General features: G+C 48.1%; 24 non-coding genes across 24 annotated transcripts; 13 read left to right on the top strand and 11 right to left on the bottom strand.

Annotated features, from left to right (window-relative positions):
- Nucleotides 1–484: 484 nt before the first annotated feature.
- TRNAR-UCG (transfer RNA arginine (anticodon UCG)) lies at nucleotides 485–557 on the bottom strand. Its single transcript has one exon. It is a non-coding gene; the product is annotated as a tRNA-Arg (tRNA).
- Nucleotides 558–831: 274 nt separating this feature from the next.
- On the top strand, nucleotides 832–942 carry TRNAL-CAA (transfer RNA leucine (anticodon CAA)). The gene is made up of 2 exons: nucleotides 832–869; nucleotides 897–942. It is a non-coding gene; the product is annotated as a tRNA-Leu (tRNA).
- Nucleotides 943–2155: 1213 nt separating this feature from the next.
- TRNAL-CAA (transfer RNA leucine (anticodon CAA)) lies at nucleotides 2156–2265 on the top strand. The gene is made up of 2 exons: nucleotides 2156–2193; nucleotides 2220–2265. It is a non-coding gene; the product is annotated as a tRNA-Leu (tRNA).
- Nucleotides 2266–3131: 866 nt separating this feature from the next.
- Nucleotides 3132–3204, bottom strand: TRNAR-UCG (transfer RNA arginine (anticodon UCG)). The gene has a single exon. It is a non-coding gene; the product is annotated as a tRNA-Arg (tRNA).
- Nucleotides 3205–3478: 274 nt separating this feature from the next.
- On the top strand, nucleotides 3479–3588 carry TRNAL-CAA (transfer RNA leucine (anticodon CAA)). The gene is made up of 2 exons: nucleotides 3479–3516; nucleotides 3543–3588. It is a non-coding gene; the product is annotated as a tRNA-Leu (tRNA).
- An 866-nt stretch (nucleotides 3589–4454) lies between these two features.
- Nucleotides 4455–4527, bottom strand: TRNAR-UCG (transfer RNA arginine (anticodon UCG)). Its single transcript has one exon. It is a non-coding gene; the product is annotated as a tRNA-Arg (tRNA).
- A 274-nt stretch (nucleotides 4528–4801) lies between these two features.
- Nucleotides 4802–4911, top strand: TRNAL-CAA (transfer RNA leucine (anticodon CAA)). The gene is made up of 2 exons: nucleotides 4802–4839; nucleotides 4866–4911. It is a non-coding gene; the product is annotated as a tRNA-Leu (tRNA).
- An 866-nt stretch (nucleotides 4912–5777) lies between these two features.
- On the bottom strand, nucleotides 5778–5850 carry TRNAR-UCG (transfer RNA arginine (anticodon UCG)). Its single transcript has one exon. It is a non-coding gene; the product is annotated as a tRNA-Arg (tRNA).
- A 274-nt stretch (nucleotides 5851–6124) lies between these two features.
- TRNAL-CAA (transfer RNA leucine (anticodon CAA)) lies at nucleotides 6125–6234 on the top strand. The gene is made up of 2 exons: nucleotides 6125–6162; nucleotides 6189–6234. It is a non-coding gene; the product is annotated as a tRNA-Leu (tRNA).
- An 866-nt stretch (nucleotides 6235–7100) lies between these two features.
- On the bottom strand, nucleotides 7101–7173 carry TRNAR-UCG (transfer RNA arginine (anticodon UCG)). Its single transcript has one exon. It is a non-coding gene; the product is annotated as a tRNA-Arg (tRNA).
- Nucleotides 7174–7447: 274 nt separating this feature from the next.
- Nucleotides 7448–7557, top strand: TRNAL-UAA (transfer RNA leucine (anticodon UAA)). Its single transcript has 2 exons — nucleotides 7448–7485; nucleotides 7512–7557. It is a non-coding gene; the product is annotated as a tRNA-Leu (tRNA).
- An 866-nt stretch (nucleotides 7558–8423) lies between these two features.
- Nucleotides 8424–8496, bottom strand: TRNAR-UCG (transfer RNA arginine (anticodon UCG)). The gene has a single exon. It is a non-coding gene; the product is annotated as a tRNA-Arg (tRNA).
- A 274-nt stretch (nucleotides 8497–8770) lies between these two features.
- TRNAL-CAA (transfer RNA leucine (anticodon CAA)) lies at nucleotides 8771–8881 on the top strand. The gene is made up of 2 exons: nucleotides 8771–8808; nucleotides 8836–8881. It is a non-coding gene; the product is annotated as a tRNA-Leu (tRNA).
- A 1213-nt stretch (nucleotides 8882–10094) lies between these two features.
- On the top strand, nucleotides 10095–10204 carry TRNAL-CAA (transfer RNA leucine (anticodon CAA)). Its single transcript has 2 exons — nucleotides 10095–10132; nucleotides 10159–10204. It is a non-coding gene; the product is annotated as a tRNA-Leu (tRNA).
- An 866-nt stretch (nucleotides 10205–11070) lies between these two features.
- On the bottom strand, nucleotides 11071–11143 carry TRNAR-UCG (transfer RNA arginine (anticodon UCG)). Its single transcript has one exon. It is a non-coding gene; the product is annotated as a tRNA-Arg (tRNA).
- Nucleotides 11144–11417: 274 nt separating this feature from the next.
- TRNAL-CAA (transfer RNA leucine (anticodon CAA)) lies at nucleotides 11418–11527 on the top strand. The gene is made up of 2 exons: nucleotides 11418–11455; nucleotides 11482–11527. It is a non-coding gene; the product is annotated as a tRNA-Leu (tRNA).
- Nucleotides 11528–12393: 866 nt separating this feature from the next.
- TRNAR-UCG (transfer RNA arginine (anticodon UCG)) lies at nucleotides 12394–12466 on the bottom strand. The gene has a single exon. It is a non-coding gene; the product is annotated as a tRNA-Arg (tRNA).
- A 274-nt stretch (nucleotides 12467–12740) lies between these two features.
- TRNAL-CAA (transfer RNA leucine (anticodon CAA)) lies at nucleotides 12741–12850 on the top strand. Its single transcript has 2 exons — nucleotides 12741–12778; nucleotides 12805–12850. It is a non-coding gene; the product is annotated as a tRNA-Leu (tRNA).
- Nucleotides 12851–13716: 866 nt separating this feature from the next.
- Nucleotides 13717–13789, bottom strand: TRNAR-UCG (transfer RNA arginine (anticodon UCG)). Its single transcript has one exon. It is a non-coding gene; the product is annotated as a tRNA-Arg (tRNA).
- A 274-nt stretch (nucleotides 13790–14063) lies between these two features.
- On the top strand, nucleotides 14064–14173 carry TRNAL-CAA (transfer RNA leucine (anticodon CAA)). The gene is made up of 2 exons: nucleotides 14064–14101; nucleotides 14128–14173. It is a non-coding gene; the product is annotated as a tRNA-Leu (tRNA).
- Nucleotides 14174–15039: 866 nt separating this feature from the next.
- TRNAR-UCG (transfer RNA arginine (anticodon UCG)) lies at nucleotides 15040–15112 on the bottom strand. Its single transcript has one exon. It is a non-coding gene; the product is annotated as a tRNA-Arg (tRNA).
- Nucleotides 15113–15386: 274 nt separating this feature from the next.
- Nucleotides 15387–15496, top strand: TRNAL-CAA (transfer RNA leucine (anticodon CAA)). Its single transcript has 2 exons — nucleotides 15387–15424; nucleotides 15451–15496. It is a non-coding gene; the product is annotated as a tRNA-Leu (tRNA).
- An 866-nt stretch (nucleotides 15497–16362) lies between these two features.
- TRNAR-UCG (transfer RNA arginine (anticodon UCG)) lies at nucleotides 16363–16435 on the bottom strand. The gene has a single exon. It is a non-coding gene; the product is annotated as a tRNA-Arg (tRNA).
- A 274-nt stretch (nucleotides 16436–16709) lies between these two features.
- On the top strand, nucleotides 16710–16819 carry TRNAL-CAA (transfer RNA leucine (anticodon CAA)). Its single transcript has 2 exons — nucleotides 16710–16747; nucleotides 16774–16819. It is a non-coding gene; the product is annotated as a tRNA-Leu (tRNA).
- Nucleotides 16820–17500: the final 681 nt, after the last annotated feature.

Here is a 17500-nt window from a genome sequence, read left to right as displayed (position 1 = left end):
ACTGCCTGTGCAACCTCTGTAGGGTCCAGGGATCGCCTCATGCTACCAGTAGTGACACGGACGCTAGCCAAATGCAAAACTAGTGAAAAACGCTCTGAAAAATAAAAAGATGAGCAGGGAAAAAACTGTATGTCAGTGGCCTCCGCCTGTAAAACCATTTCTCTTTTGGGGGTCATCTCATTGTTGCCCGTCCAGTGCACCTGTTGTTGATTTCATTAACACCAAAGCAGCTGAAAGTGATTAACAAAGCCCTGTGCTACTTAACTGACCAGATCAATAGCCCTGGAGTTTCATTGACTTGATACTATACTCTGAGTAAAAAGTCTTCCTTGAATTTTTTGGAGCAGGGTTCATGAAGATCAGAGAGTTGTGAGAGCTTTGCCAGGCCATGCTGTTAAATGTGACACTTGTGCTTGGGCCAAGAATAAATGGAGTGAGAATTTCACAAGTAAGGGCCAGTGGAATTGAAGAGCAACAAAGACACCGACCACGAAGGGACTTGAACCCTCAATCTTCTGATCCGAAGTCAGACGCCTTATCCATTAGGCCACGCGGTCTGCCGCAGCTCTTGCTCAACTTTGTGGCATGCGGACTAGGCCACCGGTTAAGATTGACCTCTGACCTTTTCCAATACTCGCTTTGCTCCAGTGGATTTGCTAGACAAGATGTGAAAAGTTTGACTTGGTGCCAAGGTCATGCTTTAGGAAGGTCATTTGCAAGAGGTCCTAGGTGCACAGGGTTAATACAGCCCCTTCATGTTGCTAAGTGATTCCTAGAGCCCCACGTGTAGAGAACATTTCAAGAGGAAGGACAGGGAAGTTGGTGTCTCTTGTCAGGATGGCCGAGTGGTCTAAGGCGCCAGACTCAAGAGTTCCCTTCTTCACATTGCGTGTGTGTTCTGGTCTCCAAATGGAGGCGTGGGTTCAAATCCCACTTCTGACAATCACATTTACTTTCCTCTACAACCACCGCAACCGCTCAGCTTTTCGGGGCTACCACAGAAACAACACTGCTCAAAACAAGGAAAGGAACACTTTTAAAGCACGTCACATCTCAATGGACAAACGTGGCATGCTGGATATCTGGACTTACATGCTGGAGATCATCTTCTCTGCCTCTGCCAGTGCTCATCCTGTTCCTCCTTGCACAAAGAAGCAGATACCGCTCCTGCTGATGGCTTAAGGACCTTCCACGGCCCTGTCCAGCTCTCCTAGATTAACTGCCTGTCTCCCGGAATCTCCTCCACGCTCGTGAGACTATGCTGGGAGACATAGCAACCCTGCTGGCAATGGCATGTATTGATGTGCCATGCTGGAGGAGTTAGACTGCCTGTGCAACCTCTGTAGGGTCCAGGGATCGCCTCATGCTACCAGTAGTGACACGGACGCTAGCCAAATGCAAAACTAGTGAAAAACGCTCTGAAAAATAAAAAGATGAGCAGGGAAAAAACTGTATGTCAGTGGCCTCCGCCTGTAAAACCATTTCTCTTTTGGGGGTCATCTAATTGTTGCCCGTCCAGTGCACCTGTTGTTGATTTCATTAACACCAAAGCAGCTGAAAGTGATTAACAAAGCCCTGTGCTACTTAACTGACCAGATCAATAGCCCTGGAGTTTCATTGACTTGATACTATACTCTGAGTAAAAAGTCTTCCTTGAATTTTTTGGAGCAGGGTTCATGAAGATCAGAGAGTTGTGAGAGCTTTGCCAGGCCATGCTGTTAAATGTGACACTTGTGCTTGGGCCAAGAATAAATGGAGTGAGAATTTCACAAGTAAGGGCCAGTGGAATTGAAGAGCAACAAAGACACCAACCACGAAGGGACTTGAACCCTCAATCTTCTGATCCGAAGTCAGACGCCTTATCCATTAGGCCGCGCGGTCTGCCGCAGCTCTTGCTCAACTTTGTGGCATGCGGACTAGGCCACCGGTTAAGGTTGACCTCTGACCTTTTCCAATACTCGCTTTGCTCCAGTGGATTTGCTAGACAAGATGTGAAAAGTTTGACTTGGTGCCAAGGTCATGCTTTAGGAAGGTCATTTGCAAGAGGTCCTAGGTGCACAGGGTTAATACAGCCCCTTCATGTTGCTAAGTGATTCCTAGAGCCCCACGTGTAGAGGACATTTCAAGAGGAAGGACAGGGAAGTCGGTGTCTCTTGTCAGGATGGCCGAGTGGTCTAAGGCGCCAGACTCAAGAGTTCTCTCTTCACGTTGCATGTGTGTTCTGGTCTCCAAATGGAGGCGTGGGTTCAAATCCCACTTCTGACAATCACATTTACTTTCCTCTACAACCACTGCAACTGCTCAGCTTTTCGGGGCTACCACAGAAACAACACTGCTCAAAACAAGGAAAGGAACACTTTTAAAGCACGTCACATCTCAATGGACAAACGTGGCATGCTGGATATCTGGACTTACATGCTGGAGATTATCTTCTCTGCCTCTGCCAGTGCTCATCCTGTTCCTCCTTGCACAAAGAAGCAGATACCGGTCCTGCTGATGGCTTAAGGACCTTCCACGGCCCTGTCCAGCTCTCCTAGATTAACTGCCTGTCTCCCGGAATCTCCTCCACGCTCGTGAGACTATGCTGGGAGACATAGCAACCCTGCTGGCAATGGCATGTATTGATGTGCCATGCTGGAGGAGTTAGACTGCCTGTGCAACCTCTGTAGGGTCCAGGGATCGCCTCATGCTACCAGTAGTGACACGGACGCTAGCCAAATGCAAAACTAGTGAAAAACGCTCTGAAAAATAAAAAGATGAGCAGGGAAAAAACTGTATGTCAGTGGCCTCCGCCTGTAAAACCATTTCTCTTTTGGGGGTCATCTCATTGTTGCCCGTCCAGTGCACCTGTTGTTGATTTCATTAACACCAAAGCAGCTGAAAGTGATTAACAAAGCCCTGTGCTACTTAACTGACCAGATCAATAGCCCTGGAGTTTCATTGACTTGATACTATACTCTGAGTAAAAAGTCTTCCTTGAATTTTTTGGAGCAGGGTTCATGAAGATCAGAGAGTTGTGAGAGCTTTGCCAGGCCATGCTGTTAAATGTGACACTTGTGCTTGGGCCAAGAATAAATGGAGTGAGAATTTCACAAGTAAGGGCCAGTGGAATTGAAGAGCAACAAAGACACCGACCACGAAGGGACTTGAACCCTTAATCTTCTGATCCGAAGTCAGACGCCTTATCCATTAGGCCACGCGGTCTGCCGCAGCTCTTGCTCAACTTTGTGGCATGTGGACTAGGCCACCGGTTAAGGTTGACCTCTGACCTTTTCCAATACTCGCTTTGCTCCAGTGGATTTGCTAGACAAGATGTGAAAAGTTTGACTTGGTGCCAAGGTCATGCTTTAGGAAGGTCATTTGCAAGAGGTCCTAGGTGCACAGGGTTAATACAGCCCCTTCATGTTGCTAAGTGATTCCTAGAGCCCCACGTGTAGAGGACATTTCAAGAGGAAGGACAGGGAAGTCAGTGTCTCTTGTCAGGATGGCCGAGTGGTCTAAGGCGCCAGACTCAAGAGTTCCCTCTTCACATTGCGTGTGTGTTCTGGTCTCCAAATGGAGGCGTGGGTTCAAATCCCACTTCTGACAATCGCATTTACTTTCCTCTACAACCACCTCAACCGCTCAGCTTTTCGGGGCTACCACAGAAACAACACTGCTCAAAACAAGGAAAGGAACACTTTTAAAGCACGTCACATCTCAAATCACAAACGTGGCATGCTGGATATCTGGACTTACATGCTGGAGATCATCTTCTCTGCCTCTGCCAGTGCTCATCCTGTTCCTCCTTGCACAAAGAAGCAGATACCGCTCCTGCTGATGGCTTAAGGACCTTCCACGGCCCTGTCCAGCTCTCCTAGATTAACTGCCTTTCTCCCGGAATCTCCTCCACGCTCGTGAGACTATGCTGGGAGACATAGCAACCCTGCTGGCAATGGCATGTATTGATGTGCCATGCTGGAGGAGTTAGACTGCCTGTGCAACCTCTGTAGGGTCCAGGGATCGCCTCATGCTACCAGTAGTGACACGGACGCTAGCCAAATGCAAAACTAGTGAAAAACGCTCTGAAAAATAAAAAGATGAGCAGGGAAAAAACTGTATGTCAGTGGCCTCCGCCTGTAAAACCATTTCTCTTTTGGGGGTCATCTCATTGTTGCCCGTCCAGTGCACCTGTTGTTGATTTCATTAACACCAAAGCAGCTGAAAGTGATTAACAAAGCCCTGTGCTACTTAACTGACCAGATCAATAGCCCTGGAGTTTCATTGACTTGATACTATACTCTGAGTAAAAAGTCTTCCTTGAATTTTTTGGAGCAGGGTTCATGAAGATCAGAGAGTTGTGAGAGCTTTGCCAGGCCATGCTGTTAAATGTGACACTTGTGCTTGGGCCAAGAATAAATGGAGTGAGAATTTCACAAGTAAGGGCCAGTGGAATTGAAGAGCAACAAAGACACCGACCACGAAGGGACTTGAACCCTCAATCTTCTGATCCGAAGTCAGACGCCTTATCCATTAGGCCACGCGGTCTGCTGCAGCTCTTGCTCAACTTTGTGGCATGCGGACTAGGCCACCGGTTAAGGTTGACCTCTGACCTTTTCCAATACTCGCTTTGCTCCAGTGGATTTGCTAGACAAGATGTGAAAAGTTTGACTTGGTGCCAAGGTCATGCTTTAGGAAGGTCATTTGCAAGAGGTCCTAGGTGCACAGGGTTAATACAGCCCCTTCATGTTGCTAAGTGATTCCTAGAGCCCCACGTGTAGAGGACATTTCAAGAGGAAGGACAGGGAAGTCGGTGTCTCTTGTCAGGATGGCCGAGTGGTCTAAGGCGCCAGACTCAAGAGTTCCCTCTTCACATTGCGTGTGTGTTCTGGTCTCCAAATGGAGGCGTGGGTTCAAATCCCACTTCTGACAATCACATTTACTTTCCTCTACAACCAACGCAACCGCTCAGCTTTTTGGGGCTACCACAGAAACAACACTGCTCAAAACAAGGAAAGGAACACTTTTAAAGCATGTCACATCTCAATGGACAAACGTGGCATGCTGGATATCTGGACTTACATGCTGGAGATCATCTTCTCTGCCTCTGCCAGTGCTCATCCTGTTCCTCCTTGCACAAAGAAGCAGATACCGCTCCTGCTGATGGCTTAAGGACCTTCCACGGCCCTGTCCAGCTCTCCTAGATTAACTGACTGTCTCCCGGAATCTCCTCCACGCTCGTGAGACTATGCTGGGAGACATAGCAACCCTGCTGGCAATGGCATGTATTGATGTGCCATGCTGGAGGGGTTAGATTGCCTGTGCAACCTCTGTAGGGTCCAGGGATCGCCTCATGCTACCAGTAGTGACACGGACGCTAGCCAAATGCAAAACTAGTGAAAAACGCTCTGAAAAATAAAAAGATGAGCAGGGAAAAAACTGTATGTCAGTGGCCTCCGCCTGTAAAACCATTTCTCTTTTGGGGGTCATCTCATTATTGCCCGTCCAGTGCACCTGTTGTTGATTTCATTAACACCAAAGCAGCTGAAAGTGATTAACAAAGCCCTGTGCTACTTAACTAACCAGATCAATAGCCCTGGAGTTTCATTGACTTGATACTATACTCTGAGTAAAAAGTCTTCCTTGAATTTTTTGGAGCAGGGTTCATGAAGATCAGAGAGTTGTGAGAGCTTTGCCAGGCCATGCTGTTAAATGTGACACTTGTGCTTGGGCCAAGAATAAATGGAGTGAGAATTTCACAAGTAAGGGCCAGTGGAATTGAAGAGCAACAAAGACACCGACCACAAAGGGACTTGAACCCTCAATCTTCTGATCCGAAGTCAGACGCCTTATCCATTAGGCCATGCGGTCTGCCGCAGCTCTTGCTCAACTTTGTGGCATGCGGACTAGGCCACCGGTTAAGGTTGACCTCTGACCTTTTCCAATACTCGCTTTGCTCCAGTGGATTTGCTAGACAAGATGTGAAAAGTTTGACTTGGTGCCAAGGTCATGCTTTAGGAAGGTCATTTGCAAGAGGTCCTAGGTGCACAGGGTTAATACAGCCCCTTCATGTTGCTAAGTGATTCCTAGAGCCCCACGTGTAGAGGACATTTCAAGAGGAAGGACAGGGAAGTCGGTGTCTCTTGTCAGGATGGCCGAGTGGTCTAAGGCGCCAGACTCAAGAGTTCCCTCTTCACATTGCGTGTGTGTTCTGGTCTCCAAATGGAGGCGTGGGTTCAAATCCCACTTCTGACAATCACATTTACTTTCCTCTACAACCACCGCAACTGCTCAGCTTTTTGGGGCGACCACAGAAACAACACTGCTCAAAACAAGGAAAGGAACACTTTTAAAGCACGTCACATCTCAATGGACAAACGTGGCATGCTGGATATCTGGACTTACATGCTGGAGATCATCTTCTCTGCCTCTGCCAGTGCTCATCCTGTTCCTCCTTGCACAAAGAAGCAGATACCGCTCCTGCTGATGGCTTAAGGACCTTCCACGGCCCTGTCCAGCTCTCCTAGATTAACTGCCTGTCTCCCGGAATCTCCTCCACGCTCGTGAGACTATGCTGGGAGACATAGCAACCCTGCTGGCAATGGCATGTATTGATGTGCCATGCTGGAGGAGTTAGACTGCCTGTGCAACCTCTGTAGGGTCCAGGGATCGCCTCATGCTACCAGTAGTGACACGGACGCTAGCCAAATGCAAAACTAGTGAAAAACGCTCTGAAAAATAAAAAGATGAGCAGGGAAAAAACTGTATGTCAGTGGCCTCCGCCTGTAAAACCATTTCTCTTTTGGGGGTCATCTCATTGTTGCCCGTCCAGTGCACCTGTTGTTGATTTCATTAACACCAAAGCAGCTGAAAGTGATTAACAAAGCCCTGTGCTACTTAACTGACCAGATCAATAGCCCTGGAGTTTCATTGACTTGATACTATACTCTGAGTAAAAAGTCTTCCTTGAATTTTTTGGAGCAGGGTTCATGAAGATCAGAGAGTTGTGAGAGCTTTGCCAGGCCATGCTGTTAAATGTGACACTTGTGCTTGGGCCAAGAATAAATGGAGTGAGAATTTCACAAGTAAGGGCCAGTGGAATTGAAGAGCAACAAAGACACCGACCACGAAGGGACTTGAACCCTCAATCTTCTGATCCGAAGTCAGACGCCTTATCCATTAGGCCACGCGGTCTGCCGCAGCTCTTGCTCAACTTTGTGGCATGCGGACTAGGCCACCGGTTAAGGTTGACCTCTGACCTTTTCCAATACTCGCTTTGCTCCAGTGGATTTGCTAGACAAGATGTGAAAAGTTTGACTTGGTGCCAAGGTCATGCTTTAGGAAGGTCATTTGCAAGAGGTCCTAGGTGCACAGGGTTAATACAGCCCCTTCATGTTGCTAAGTGATTCCTAGAGCCCCACGTGTAGAGGACATTTCAAGAGGAAGGACAGGGAAGTCGGTGTCTCTTGTCAAGATGGCCGAGTGGTCTAAGGCGCCAGACTTAAGAGTTCCCTCTTCACATTGCGTGTGTGTTCTGGTCTCCAAATGGAGGCGTGGGTTCAAATCCCACTTCTGACAATCACATTTACTTTCCTCTACAACCACCGCAACCGCTCAGCTTTTTGGGGCTACCACAGAAACAACACTGCTCAAAACAAGGAAAGGAACACTTTTAAAGCACGTCACATCTCAATGGACAAACGTGGCATGCTGGATATCTGGACTTACATGCTGGAGATCATCTTCTCTGCCTCTGCCAGTGCTCATCCTGTTCCTCCTTGCACAAAGAAGCAGATACCGGTCCTGCTGATGGCTTAAGGACCTTCCACGGCCCTGTCCAGCTCTCCTAGATTAACTGCCTGTCTCCCGGAATCTCCTCCACGCTCGTGAGACTATGCTGGGAGACATAGCAACCCTGCTGGCAATGGCATGTATTGATGTGCCATGCTGGAGGAGTTAGACTGCCTGTGCAACCTCTGTAGGGTCCAGGGATCGCCTCATGCTACCAGTAGTGACACGGACGCTAGCCAAATGCAAAACTAGTGAAAAACGCTCTGAAAAATAAAAAGATGAGCAGGGAAAAAACTGTATGTCAGTGGCCTCCGCCTGTAAAACCATTTCTCTTTTGGGGGTCATCTCATTGTTGCCCGTCCAGTGCACCTGTTGTTGATTTCATTAACACCAAAGCAGCTGAAAGTGATTAACAAAGCCCTGTGCTACTTAACTGACCAGATCAATAGCCCTGGAGTTTCATTGACTTGATACTATACTCTGAGTAAAAAGTCTTCCTTGAATTTTTTGGAGCAGGGTTCATGAAGATCAGAGAGTTGTGAGAGCTTTGCCAGGCCATGCTGTTAAATGTGACACTTGTGCTTGGGCCAAGAATAAATGGAGTGAGAATTTCACAAGTAAGGGCCAGTGGAATTGAAGAGCAACAAAGACACCGACCACGAAGGGACTTGAACCCTCAATCTTCTGATCCGAAGTCAGACGCCTTATCCATTAGGCCACGCGGTCTGCCGCAGCTCTTGCTCAACTTTGTGGCATGCGGACTAGGCCACCGGTTAAGATTGACCTCTGACCTTTTCCAATACTCGCTTTGCTCCAGTGGATTTGCTAGACAAGATGTGAAAAGTTTGACTTGGTGCCAAGGTCATGCTTTAGGAAGGTCATTTGCAAGAGGTCCTAGGTGCACAGGGTTAATACAGCCCCTTCATGTTGCTAAGTGATTCCTAGAGCCCCACGTGTAGAGAACATTTCAAGAGGAAGGACAGGGAAGTTGGTGTCTCTTGTCAGGATGGCCGAGTGGTCTAAGGCGCCAGACTCAAGAGTTCCCTTCTTCACATTGCGTGTGTGTTCTGGTCTCCAAATGGAGGCGTGGGTTCAAATCCCACTTCTGACAATCACATTTACTTTCCTCTACAACCACCGCAACCGCTCAGCTTTTCGGGGCTACCACAGAAACAACACTGCTCAAAACAAGGAAAGGAACACTTTTAAAGCACGTCACATCTCAATGGACAAACGTGGCATGCTGGATATCTGGACTTACATGCTGGAGATCATCTTCTCTGCCTCTGCCAGTGCTCATCCTGTTCCTCCTTGCACAAAGAAGCAGATACCGCTCCTGCTGATGGCTTAAGGACCTTCCACGGCCCTGTCCAGCTCTCCTAGATTAACTGCCTGTCTCCCGGAATCTCCTCCACGCTCGTGAGACTATGCTGGGAGACATAGCAACCCTGCTGGCAATGGCATGTATTGATGTGCCATGCTGGAGGAGTTAGACTGCCTGTGCAACCTCTGTAGGGTCCAGGGATCGCCTCATGCTACCAGTAGTGACACGGACGCTAGCCAAATGCAAAACTAGTGAAAAACGCTCTGAAAAATAAAAAGATGAGCAGGGAAAAAACTGTATGTCAGTGGCCTCCGCCTGTAAAACCATTTCTCTTTTGGGGGTCATCTCATTGTTGCCCGTCCAGTGCACCTGTTGTTGATTTCATTAACACCAAAGCAGCTGAAAGTGATTAACAAAGCCCTGTGCTACTTAACTGACCAGATCAATAGCCCTGGAGTTTCATTGACTTGATACTATACTCTGAGTAAAAAGTCTTCCTTGAATTTTTTGGAGCAGGGTTCATGAAGATCAGAGAGTTGTGAGAGCTTTGCCAGGCCATGCTGTTAAATGTGACACTTGTGCTTGGGCCAAGAATAAATGGAGTGAGAATTTCACAAGTAAGGGCCAGTGGAATTGAAGAGCAACAAAGACACCAACCACGAAGGGACTTGAACCCTCAATCTTCTGATCCGAAGTCAGACGCCTTATCCATTAGGCCGCGCGGTCTGCCGCAGCTCTTGCTCAACTTTGTGGCATGCGGACTAGGCCACCGGTTAAGGTTGACCTCTGACCTTTTCCAATACTCGCTTTGCTCCAGTGGATTTGCTAGACAAGATGTGAAAAGTTTGACTTGGTGCCAAGGTCATGCTTTAGGAAGGTCATTTGCAAGAGGTCCTAGGTGCACAGGGTTAATACAGCCCCTTCATGTTGCTAAGTGATTCCTAGAGCCCCACGTGTAGAGGACATTTCAAGAGGAAGGACAGGGAAGTCGGTGTCTCTTGTCAGGATGGCCGAGTGGTCTAAGGCGCCAGACTCAAGAGTTCTCTCTTCACGTTGCATGTGTGTTCTGGTCTCCAAATGGAGGCGTGGGTTCAAATCCCACTTCTGACAATCACATTTACTTTCCTCTACAACCACTGCAACTGCTCAGCTTTTCGGGGCTACCACAGAAACAACACTGCTCAAAACAAGGAAAGGAACACTTTTAAAGCACGTCACATCTCAATGGACAAACGTGGCATGCTGGATATCTGGACTTACATGCTGGAGATTATCTTCTCTGCCTCTGCCAGTGCTCATCCTGTTCCTCCTTGCACAAAGAAGCAGATACCGGTCCTGCTGATGGCTTAAGGACCTTCCACGGCCCTGTCCAGCTCTCCTAGATTAACTGCCTGTCTCCCGGAATCTCCTCCACGCTCGTGAGACTATGCTGGGAGACATAGCAACCCTGCTGGCAATGGCATGTATTGATGTGCCATGCTGGAGGAGTTAGACTGCCTGTGCAACCTCTGTAGGGTCCAGGGATCGCCTCATGCTACCAGTAGTGACACGGACGCTAGCCAAATGCAAAACTAGTGAAAAACGCTCTGAAAAATAAAAAGATGAGCAGGGAAAAAACTGTATGTCAGTGGCCTCCGCCTGTAAAACCATTTCTCTTTTGGGGGTCATCTCATTGTTGCCCGTCCAGTGCACCTGTTGTTGATTTCATTAACACCAAAGCAGCTGAAAGTGATTAACAAAGCCCTGTGCTACTTAACTGACCAGATCAATAGCCCTGGAGTTTCATTGACTTGATACTATACTCTGAGTAAAAAGTCTTCCTTGAATTTTTTGGAGCAGGGTTCATGAAGATCAGAGAGTTGTGAGAGCTTTGCCAGGCCATGCTGTTAAATGTGACACTTGTGCTTGGGCCAAGAATAAATGGAGTGAGAATTTCACAAGTAAGGGCCAGTGGAATTGAAGAGCAACAAAGACACCGACCACGAAGGGACTTGAACCCTTAATCTTCTGATCCGAAGTCAGACGCCTTATCCATTAGGCCACGCGGTCTGCCGCAGCTCTTGCTCAACTTTGTGGCATGTGGACTAGGCCACCGGTTAAGGTTGACCTCTGACCTTTTCCAATACTCGCTTTGCTCCAGTGGATTTGCTAGACAAGATGTGAAAAGTTTGACTTGGTGCCAAGGTCATGCTTTAGGAAGGTCATTTGCAAGAGGTCCTAGGTGCACAGGGTTAATACAGCCCCTTCATGTTGCTAAGTGATTCCTAGAGCCCCACGTGTAGAGGACATTTCAAGAGGAAGGACAGGGAAGTCAGTGTCTCTTGTCAGGATGGCCGAGTGGTCTAAGGCGCCAGACTCAAGAGTTCCCTCTTCACATTGCGTGTGTGTTCTGGTCTCCAAATGGAGGCGTGGGTTCAAATCCCACTTCTGACAATCGCATTTACTTTCCTCTACAACCACCTCAACCGCTCAGCTTTTCGGGGCTACCACAGAAACAACACTGCTCAAAACAAGGAAAGGAACACTTTTAAAGCACGTCACATCTCAAATCACAAACGTGGCATGCTGGATATCTGGACTTACATGCTGGAGATCATCTTCTCTGCCTCTGCCAGTGCTCATCCTGTTCCTCCTTGCACAAAGAAGCAGATACCGCTCCTGCTGATGGCTTAAGGACCTTCCACGGCCCTGTCCAGCTCTCCTAGATTAACTGCCTTTCTCCCGGAATCTCCTCCACGCTCGTGAGACTATGCTGGGAGACATAGCAACCCTGCTGGCAATGGCATGTATTGATGTGCCATGCTGGAGGAGTTAGACTGCCTGTGCAACCTCTGTAGGGTCCAGGGATCGCCTCATGCTACCAGTAGTGACACGGACGCTAGCCAAATGCAAAACTAGTGAAAAACGCTCTGAAAAATAAAAAGATGAGCAGGGAAAAAACTGTATGTCAGTGGCCTCCGCCTGTAAAACCATTTCTCTTTTGGGGGTCATCTCATTGTTGCCCGTCCAGTGCACCTGTTGTTGATTTCATTAACACCAAAGCAGCTGAAAGTGATTAACAAAGCCCTGTGCTACTTAACTGACCAGATCAATAGCCCTGGAGTTTCATTGACTTGATACTATACTCTGAGTAAAAAGTCTTCCTTGAATTTTTTGGAGCAGGGTTCATGAAGATCAGAGAGTTGTGAGAGCTTTGCCAGGCCATGCTGTTAAATGTGACACTTGTGCTTGGGCCAAGAATAAATGGAGTGAGAATTTCACAAGTAAGGGCCAGTGGAATTGAAGAGCAACAAAGACACCGACCACGAAGGGACTTGAACCCTCAATCTTCTGATCCGAAGTCAGACGCCTTATCCATTAGGCCACGCGGTCTGCTGCAGCTCTTGCTCAACTTTGTGGCATGCGGACTAGGCCACCGGTTAAGGTTGACCTCTGACCTTTTCCAATACTCGCTTTGCTCCAGTGGATTTGCTAGACAAGATGTGAAAAGTTTGACTTGGTGCCAAGGTCATGCTTTAGGAAGGTCATTTGCAAGAGGTCCTAGGTGCACAGGGTTAATACAGCCCCTTCATGTTGCTAAGTGATTCCTAGAGCCCCACGTGTAGAGGACATTTCAAGAGGAAGGACAGGGAAGTCGGTGTCTCTTGTCAGGATGGCCGAGTGGTCTAAGGCGCCAGACTCAAGAGTTCTCTCTTCACATTGCGTGTGTGTTCTGGTCTCCAAATGGAGGCGTGGGTTCAAATCCCACTTCTGACAATCACATTTACTTTCCTCTACAACCAACGCAACCGCTCAGCTTTTTGGGGCTACCACAGAAACAACACTGCTCAAAACAAGGAAAGGAACACTTTTAAAGCATGTCACATCTCAATGGACAAACGTGGCATGCTGGATATCTGGACTTACATGCTGGAGATCATCTTCTCTGCCTCTGCCAGTGCTCATCCTGTTCCTCCTTGCACAAAGAAGCAGATACCGCTCCTGCTGATGGCTTAAGGACCTTCCACGGCCCTGTCCAGCTCTCCTAGATTAACTGACTGTCTCCCGGAATCTCCTCCACGCTCGTGAGACTATGCTGGGAGACATAGCAACCCTGCTGGCAATGGCATGTATTGATGTGCCATGCTGGAGGGGTTAGATTGCCTGTGCAACCTCTGTAGGGTCCAGGGATCGCCTCATGCTACCAGTAGTGACACGGACGCTAGCCAAATGCAAAACTAGTGAAAAACGCTCTGAAAAATAAAAAGATGAGCAGGGAAAAAACTGTATGTCAGTGGCCTCCGCCTGTAAAACCATTTCTCTTTTGGGGGTCATCTCATTATTGCCCGTCCAGTGCACCTGTTGTTGATTTCATTAACACCAAAGCAGCTGAAAGTGATTAACAAAGCCCTGTGCTACTTAACTAACCAGATCAATAGCCCTGGAGTTTCATTGACTTGATACTATACTCTGAGTAAAAAGTCTTCCTTGAATTTTTTGGAGCAGGGTTCATGAAGATCAGAGAGTTGTGAGAGCTTTGCCAGGCCATGCTGTTAAATGTGACACTTGTGCTTGGGCCAAGAATAAATGGAGTGAGAATTTCACAAGTAAGGGCCAGTGGAATTGAAGAGCAACAAAGACACCGACCACAAAGGGACTTGAACCCTCAATCTTCTGATCCGAAGTCAGACGCCTTATCCATTAGGCCATGCGGTCTGCCGCAGCTCTTGCTCAACTTTGTGGCATGCGGACTAGGCCACCGGTTAAGGTTGACCTCTGACCTTTTCCAATACTCGCTTTGCTCCAGTGGATTTGCTAGACAAGATGTGAAAATTTTGACTTGGTGCCAAGGTCATGCTTTAGGAAGGTCATTTGCAAGAGGTCCTAGGTGCACAGGGTTAATACAGCCCCTTCATGTTGCTAAGTGATTCCTAGAGCCCCACGTGTAGAGGACATTTCAAGAGGAAGGACAGGGAAGTCGGTGTCTCTTGTCAGGATGGCCGAGTGGTCTAAGGCGCCAGACTCAAGAGTTCCCTCTTCACATTGTGTGTGTGTTCTGGTCTCCAAATGGAGGCGTGGGTTCAAATCCCACTTCTGACAATCGCATTTACTTTCCTCTACAACCACCGCAACCGCTCAGCTTTTCGGGGCTACCACAGAAACAACACTGCTCAAAACAAGGAAAGGAACACTTTTAAAGCACGTCACATCTCAATGGACAAACGTGGCATGCTGGATATCTGGACTTACATGCTGGAGATCATCTTCTCTGCCTCTGCCAGTGCTCATCCTGTTCCTCCTTGCACAAAGAAGCAGATACCGGTCCTGCTGATGGCTTAAGGACCTTCCACGGCCCTGTCCAGCTCTCCTAGATTAACTGCCTGTCTCCCGGAATCTCCTCCACGCTCGTGAGACTATGCTGGGAGACATAGCAACCCTGCTGGCAATGGCATGTATTGATGTGCCATGCTGGAGGAGTTAGACTGCCTGTGCAACCTCTGTAGGGTCCAGGGATCGCCTCATGCTACCAGTAGTGACACGGACGCTAGCCAAATGCAAAACTAGTGAAAAACGCTCTGAAAAATAAAAAGATGAGCAGGGAAAAAACTGTATGTCAGTGGCCTCCGCCTGTAAAACCATTTCTCTTTTGGGGGTCATCTCATTGTTGCCCGTCCAGTGCACCTGTTGTTGATTTCATTAACACCAAAGCAGCTGAAAGTGATTAACAAAGCCCTGTGCTACTTAACTGACCAGATCAATAGCCCTGGAGTTTCATTGACTTGATACTATACTCTGAGTAAAAAGTCTTCCTTGAATTTTTTGGAGCAGGGTTCATGAAGATCAGAGAGTTGTGAGAGCTTTGCCAGGCCATGCTGTTAAATGTGACACTTGTGCTTGGGCCAAGAATAAATGGAGTGAGAATTTCACAAGTAAGGGCCAGTGGAATTGAAGAGCAACAAAGACACCGACCACGAAGGGACTTGAACCCTCAATCTTCTGATCCGAAGTCAGACGCCTTATCCATTAGGCCACGCGGTCTGCCGCAGCTCTTGCTCAACTTTGTGGCATGCGGACTAGGCCACCGGTTAAGGTTGACCTCTGACCTTTTCCAATACTCGCTTTGCTCCAGTGGATTTGCTAGACAAGATGTGAAAAGTTTGACTTGGTGCCAAGGTCATGCTTTAGGAAGGTCATTTGCAAGAGGTCCTAGGTGCACAGGGTTAATACAGCCCCTTCATGTTGCTAAGTGATTCCTAGAGCCCCACGTGTAGAGGACATTTCAAGAGGAAGGACAGGGAAGTCGGTGTCTCTTGTCAGGATGGCCGAGTGGTCTAAGGCGCCAGACTCAAGAGTTCCCTCTTCACATTGCGTGTGTGTTCTGGTCTCCAAATGGAGGCGTGGGTTCAAATCCCACTTCTGACAATCACATTTACTTTCCTCTACAACCAACGCAACCGCTCAGCTTTTTGGGGCTACCACAGAAACAACACTGCTCAAAACAAGGAAAGGAACACTTTTAAAGCATGTCACATCTCAATGGACAAACGTGGCATGCTGGATATCTGGACTTACATGCTGGAGATCATCTTCTCTGCCTCTGCCAGTGCTCATCCTGTTCCTCCTTGCACAAAGAAGCAGATACCGCTCCTGCTGATGGCTTAAGGACCTTCCACGGCCCTGTCCAGCTCTCCTAGATTAACTGACTGTCTCCCGGAATCTCCTCCACGCTCGTGAGACTATGCTGGGAGACATAGCAACCCTGCTGGCAATGGCATGTATTGATGTGCCATGCTGGAGGGGTTAGATTGCCTGTGCAACCTCTGTAGGGTCCAGGGATCGCCTCATGCTACCAGTAGTGACACGGACGCTAGCCAAATGCAAAACTAGTGAAAAACGCTCTGAAAAATAAAAAGATGAGCAGGGAAAAAACTGTATGTCAGTGGCCTCCGCCTGTAAAACCATTTCTCTTTTGGGGGTCATCTCATTGTTGCCCGTCCAGTGCACCTGTTGTTGATTTCATTAACACCAAAGCAGCTGAAAGTGATTAACAAAGCCCTGTGCTACTTAACTAACCAGATCAATAGCCCTGGAGTTTCATTGACTTGATACTATACTCTGAGTAAAAAGTCTTCCTTGAATTTTTTGGAGCAGGGTTCATGAAGATCAGAGAGTTGTGAGAGCTTTGCCAGGCCATGCTGTTAAATGTGACACTTGTGCTTGGGCCAAGAATAAATGGAGTGAGAATTTCACAAGTAAGGGCCAGTGGAATTGAAGAGCAACAAAGACACCGACCACAAAGGGACTTGAACCCTCAATCTTCTGATCCGAAGTCAGACGCCTTATCCATTAGGCCATGCGGTCTGCCGCAGCTCTTGCTCAACTTTGTGGCATGCGGACTAGGCCACCGGTTAAGGTTGACCTCTGACCTTTTCCAATACTCGCTTTGCTCCAGTGGATTTGCTAGACAAGATGTGAAAATTTTGACTTGGTGCCAAGGTCATGCTTTAGGAAGGTCATTTGCAAGAGGTCCTAGGTGCACAGGGTTAATACAGCCCCTTCATGTTGCTAAGTGATTCCTAGAGCCCCACGTGTAGAGGACATTTCAAGAGGAAGGACAGGGAAGTCGGTGTCTCTTGTCAGGATGGCCGAGTGGTCTAAGGCGCCAGACTCAAGAGTTCCCTCTTCACATTGTGTGTGTGTTCTGGTCTCCAAATGGAGGCGTGGGTTCAAATCCCACTTCTGACAATCGCATTTACTTTCCTCTACAACCACCGCAACCGCTCAGCTTTTCGGGGCTACCACAGAAACAACACTGCTCAAAACAAGGAAAGGAACACTTTTAAAGCACGTCACATCTCAATGGACAAACGTGGCATGCTGGATATCTGGACTTACATGCTGGAGATCATCTTCTCTGCCTCTGCCAGTGCTCATCCTGTTCCTCCTTGCACAAAGAAGCAGATACCGGTCCTGCTGATGGCTTAAGGACCTTCCACGGCCCTGTCCAGCTCTCCTAGATTAACTGCCTGTCTCCCGGAATCTCCTCCACGCTCGTGAGACTATGCTGGGAGACATAGCAACCCTGCTGGCAATGGCATGTATTGATGTGCCATGCTGGAGGAGTTAGACTGCCTGTGCAACCTCTGTAGGGTCCAGGGATCGCCTCATGCTACCAGTAGTGACACGGACGCTAGCCAAATGCAAAACTAGTGAAAAACGCTCTGAAAAATAAAAAGATGAGCAGGGAAAAAACTGTATGTCAGTGGCCTCCGCCTGTAAAACCATTTCTCTTTTGGGGGTCATCTCATTGTTGCCCGTCCAGTGCACCTGTTGTTGATTTCATTAACACCAAAGCAGCTGAAAGTGATTAACAAAGCCCTGTGCTACTTAACTGACCAGATCAATAGCCCTGGAGTTTCATTGACT

The sequence above is a fragment of the Staurois parvus genome, unplaced genomic scaffold, assembly GCF_062004578.1.
Source record: "Staurois parvus isolate SC_StPar_1 unplaced genomic scaffold, SC_StPar_1.0 ptg000691l, whole genome shotgun sequence".
Lineage (NCBI taxonomy): Eukaryota > Metazoa > Chordata > Amphibia > Anura > Ranidae > Staurois > Staurois parvus.
This window is presented reverse-complemented; position numbering and strand designations above follow the sequence as displayed.